A 6,000-nucleotide genomic window follows, 5' to 3' on the forward strand; every position below is an offset into this window, starting at 1 on the left:
CAGTAGCTAAATTAACGAAAAATAAAGCCTCAACAAGTGTTGACATTTCCCAACACCACAACAGTAATGACTTCATGAACCACTTTACTTCTAAAATCGATACTATTAGAGATAAAATTGCAACCATTCAGCCGTCAGCTACAGTATCACATCAGACAGTGCACTATAGACCCCCTGAGGAACAGTTCCACTCATTCTCTACTATAGGAGAGGAAGAATTGTATAAACTTGTTAAATCACCTAAACCAACAACATGTATGTTAGACCCTATACAATCTAAGCTCCTAAAAGAGGTGCTTCCAGAAGTCATAGGTCCTATTCTGACTATTATTAATTCCTCATTGTCATTAGGATATGTCCCCAAAACCTTCAAACTGGCTGTTATTAAGCCTCTCATAAAAAAAAAACACAACTTGACCCCAAAGAACTTGTTAATTATAGACCAATCTCGAATCTCCCTTTTCTGTCCAAGATACTAGAAAAGGTGGTATCCTCACAATTATATTCCTTCTTAGAGAAAAATGGTATATGTAAGGATTTCCAGTCAGGATTTAGACCGTATCATAGTACTGAGACTGCTCTCCTTAGAGTTACAAATGATCTGCTCTTATCATCTGATCATGGGTGTATCTCTCGATTAGTTTTATTGGATCTTAGTGCTGCGTTTGACACAATTGACCACAGCATTCTTTTGCATAGACTTGAACACTTTGTTGGCATCAGTGGAAGTGCATTAGCATGGTTTAGGTCGTACTTGAAGTGAAGTGAATGAAGATGTAGCATATCGATCACAAGTGCAGTATGGAGTACCTCAAGGCTCAGTACTAGGGCCGCTACTCTTCACGCTTTATATGTTACCCTTGGGAGATATCATCAGGAAACATGGTGTTAGCTTTCACTGTTATGCTGATGATACTCAGCTCTATATTTCTTCACGGCCCGGTGAAACACCCCAATTTGAAAAACTAATGGAATGCATAGTCGATATAAAAAATTGGATGACGAGTAATTTCTTACTGCTAAATTCAGAAGAAACAGAGGTGTTAATTATAGGGCCTAAAAACTCTGCTTGTAATAACCTAGAACACTGTCTAAGACTTGATGGTTGCTCTGTCAATTCTTCGTCATCAGTTAGGAACCTAGGTGTGCTACTTGATCGCAATCTTTCCTTAGAAAGCCACGTTTCTAGCATTTGTAAAACTGCATTTTTCCATCTCAAAAATATATCTAAATTACGGTCTATGCTCTCAATGTCAAATGCAGAAATGTTAATCCATGCATTTATGACTTCAAGGTTAGACTATTGTAATGCTTTATTGGGTGGTTGTTCTGCACGCTTAGTAAACAAACTACAGCTAGTCCAAAATGCAGCAGCAAGAGTTCTTACTAGAACCAGGAAGTATGACCATATTAGCCCGGTCCTGTCCACACTGCACTGGCTCCCTATCAAACATCGTATAGATTTTAAAATATTGCTTATTACTTATAAAGCCCTGAATGGTTTAGCACCTCAGTATTTGAATGAGCTCCTTTTACATTATACTCCTCTACGTCCGCTACATTCTCAAAACTCAGGCAATTTTATAATACCTAGAATATCAAAATCAACTGCGGGCGGCAGATCCTTTTCCTATTTGGCGCCTAAACTCTGGAATGACCTACCTAACATTGTTCGGGAGGCAGACACACTCTTGCCGTTTAAATCTAGATTAAAGACCCATCTCTTTAACCTGACATACACACAACATACTAATATGCTTTTAATATCCAAATCCGTTAAAGGATTTTTAGGCTGCATTAATTAGGTAAACCGGAACCGGAAACAGTTGACATAACATGTACCTTCTACATCATTAGAAGAATGGCATCTACGCTAATATTTGTCTGTTTCTCTCTTGTTCCAAGGTCACCGTGGCCACCAGATCCAGTCTGTATCCAGATCAGAGGGTCACTGCAGTCATCCGGATCCAGTACGTATCCAGACCAGATGGTGGATCAGCACCTAGAAAGGACCTCTACTGCCCAGAAAGACAGCGGAGACCAGGACAACTAGAGCCCCAGATACAGATCCCCTTTAAAGACCTTGTCTCAGAGGACCACCAGGACAAGACCACAGGAAACAGATGATTCTTCTGCACAATCTGACTTTCCTGCAGCCTGGAATTGAACTACTGGTTTCGTCTGGTCAGAGGAGAACTGGCCCCCCAACTGAGCCTGGTTTCTCCCAAGGTTTTTTTCTCCATTCTGTCACCAATGGAGTTTCGGTTCCTTGCCGCTGTCGCCTCTGGCTTGCTTAGTTGGGGTCACTTCATCTACAGCGATATCATTGACTTGATTGCAAATAAATGCACAGACACTATTAAACTGAACAGAGATGACATCACTAAATTCAATGATGAACTGCCTTAACTATCATTTTGCATTATTGAGACACTGTTTTCCAAATGAATGTTGTTCAGTGCTTTGACGCAATGTATTTTGTTTAAAGCACTATATAAATAAAGGTGATTGATTGATTGATTAGCTGTTATATTACAATGCTTGATTCAGGTTCAACGGGGTGGCATGTAATAGATGAGGAATTGTTCATGGTTAATGATGGTTCTTAAATATTTAAATGCAGTGTGTTGAATACCTACTAAGACTTGCATATTTGTGCATAATATTTTTGACCCTGGAAGCTTGCAAAAGGATAATCTTTCATTTATGTGCCAGAAACATAGTGAGAATTCATATTTTGTTGGCTCATTCTGTACTCGTGTTGATGCATATACTCTTTATATTAATGAGTCAATTTATATTGTCACTGTTTTTAAGTTACATTGTGTGGAAATGCATTTACAGTTTTCCAGTGTCCAAATTTTGTTTGTATACTATTTATTTTGAAGGGGCAAATTATAATGTATATGAAACGAAAATATTTACGTGTGGAGATTTTATTCATTTACATAAAGTTTGAGTAAACAGGAATATATTCTATAAAACGTTTACATTTATTTAATAAAATATTTGAATGTTTTAAAATATATTTACATTTATAGAAATTGAATATATTTACAGACATGTAATATGTTAACAAATATTGCAAATTAATGTATGGACATATATTGCAAATTAATACATTTATGTAGTCTGATATCTAAATGTATTTACATATAAATGTAAAAAAAATATATAAATTTACATTTATTTAATATGTTAAAAATATGAAAAAATATATATTTCAAAATATATTTACATTTATAAAATATATTTTATTCTATTTGAATTCAAGATATTTAAATATATGACAATATATTTATTATTAATATATTTCAATCTATGTGACTTCTGTATGGGCAGCCCCAGGGTTATGTAAGGAAGTAGTGGAGTTTGTTTGCTATTTCACTTCTGCTTTTGATTGATGTCGCAGCGGATTTAGAACTTTAAAAAGAATGGTAGACAATGACATTTGTTTGTGAAAGGTGCTCTCTCACTTCTTCACTACTTTTATTGATTGTATCCCATGTATGAACTGATGTTGCGGCAGGAAGAGCACTTCAAAAGAATGGCAGCAGATAAGAATTTACGTTAAATACTGTCAGAGCTTCGTCGACAACTAAATATATGATGCACAGATTAAGGAGGAAGTAGTTTTGTAATACTGATGACCTAGTTCTTAGGAGTTTGTTTTAATGATATTATTCTTCTCTGTTTTTAATGTTGTGGCTGGGTTATTGCCTGACTGATCATTGTCTGACTGTCCCAGTTGAAAATAGTGGATGTAAGATGTATTGTGTTTAATATAAATGGAACTTTTTAGGTTTCTAAAATTCTGTAGTAGTGAGTTTATTCCATTTAATTGATGTGATTTCTATCTTTATATTTCTTTGCTGTAATAGACTGTGTTTTCCCTTTTAGGGATGCACAGTTGAAGTTTACTTTAAATATAATATTTTTTTTTTATCGTTATTTTTATTTTATTTATTTTTTTCTGTGAATTTGGGACCCAGGGTGGCAGAGGAGAGATTAGGCCCAAACAAATTGGGTTAATAATGACTGTGTTATGATGCTGACTTGTGTTTGTGTCACCTGCATTGTCCATTGTTCATTAAGTTCCCAGTGAATATAATTCGAAAGCAACATGTTTAAATTAAATGTAATAATATATTTTAGAGTGCACTGTATTAATATTAATAAATTACTATAAAAGTACTAATAAACCAACAACAATAACAACAATTATTTTCTATATTCAGCCACCAGCTGAAGGGGCACCAATGAGCGCTCATACTGGCACTACATTGCTACATTTGAGTAGGGTTGTGATAAAGAGTGGCATGGTCACCCTGAAATATGACTGACGTCCCAACTGGATCCACCAATATCACTGGGCTAGAGTACTGTCAAACTGATTTTGCCTGTATGCTTTGTCGAGTTTAATGCATCCTTACGGAGGTATCGAAATGTTGAATCAGTTAAATCACTTCTAACAGCAATTAATGGGCAACAGTAATATCAATAACAGTAATATCAATAAATTGTCCAAAATTTTTATCTTTTAACAGTCAATTTACAAATAATGCATTCAGATTTGTGGAACTCACAATTCCATGAATCTCCACAAATTAGTGTTGTTGCTATGTCAATCAATTTGAATGTGACAAGAAACTGGGGCCTCATGTACAAAGACTTGTGTTGAATTCATACTAAAACATTGCGTACGGACAAAGCTGTAAATGTGCGTACGCACAAAAAAAACAGATGTATGAATCTCTGTGTACGAAGGAATTACACGCATATTTTTTGTACATCCCAATTAACGTAAAATTGAGTGCACATGCACGAGCACAACGCCCCACCCAGTCTCCTCCCCTAATTAAATCAATTTAAATATGGTAATGAGTCCACTTTGGCAAAAGATAGCAGTAAGAAAATGGCTAAGACAAGCGGCAAGAAACGAAACTTTATGGAAAGTGAATTGGAGGTGCTACTATCGGAGGTAGAGACTAGAAAAAATATTTTATTTGGAACTTTGTCCTCTGGAATTAATAACAAAAGAAAAAAATATGAGTGGGAGAGTTTGGCTGAAGCCGTCAATGCGGTGGGATCTGAAGGTCGCACTGTAAATGAGCTTAAAAAGAAATGGTCTGATATAAAGGTGGACGTTAAATGGAGAACTGCTGCGCACCGACAAAGTGTGGGCAGAACAGGCAGTGGTAAAGGGGTCGATGAACTTACATCCTTTGAGCAGAGAGTTGCCTCAATTATGGGTGACACTTTGCTCTCTGGAGTAGTATCTGCTGCTGTGGGAGACTCAGGATTTACAGGACTGCGACGAAGTGCCATGCCTGTGCGCGACATTGTGCAGCACACCACAGGCCAGCACAATGCGGCACATATTGTCAGGGCGGTATAACAGCATCCCCCCAGTCCTGACAAGGCGGCGCTACTGACATTTCAGCTGCTCAATCGCTCTACAACTGAACGAGTGCGAGAATGGGCATCATTGTATCTGCGCTCTCGGTCAGTTTGTGGGTTGGTGAGGGGGGTTAAAAGCCACGTCTTTAGTGGATAACCGCGGTCTCCTGAAGGGTTAATTAATAATTATATGCAAAAAAAAACTACAATTAGATGGAATCATAACTTTAAATGCACTTACCAAGAAGCCACCCATCACGCACCCTGCCAGCTTGAAGCCTCATCCCAACCATGCTGTTTGTAAGGATGTATGAATCATGGGTTGACCCAGGCCACCTTGCCACAATATTTGTTAGGCGCATTTGTGCATCACATATTATCTGCACATTTATTATGAATGGAAATGTTTCCGATTCACATATGCAAATTCTTCTTCAGATGGCGCCTTTATAGCAATGTGTGTTTTATAGCAATGTGTGTGCAGTCGATCGCTCCGATAACATTAGGAAAAACGGCTATCGCTGCAAATTTTAATGTTTGGCTGGTCAACTGCATCATATGGGAACCTGATATACCTGGTAGACATGCGGATGATCCCAT

The sequence above is a fragment of the Carassius gibelio genome, chromosome A24, assembly GCF_023724105.1.
Source record: "Carassius gibelio isolate Cgi1373 ecotype wild population from Czech Republic chromosome A24, carGib1.2-hapl.c, whole genome shotgun sequence".
NCBI lineage: Eukaryota > Metazoa > Chordata > Actinopteri > Cypriniformes > Cyprinidae > Carassius > Carassius gibelio.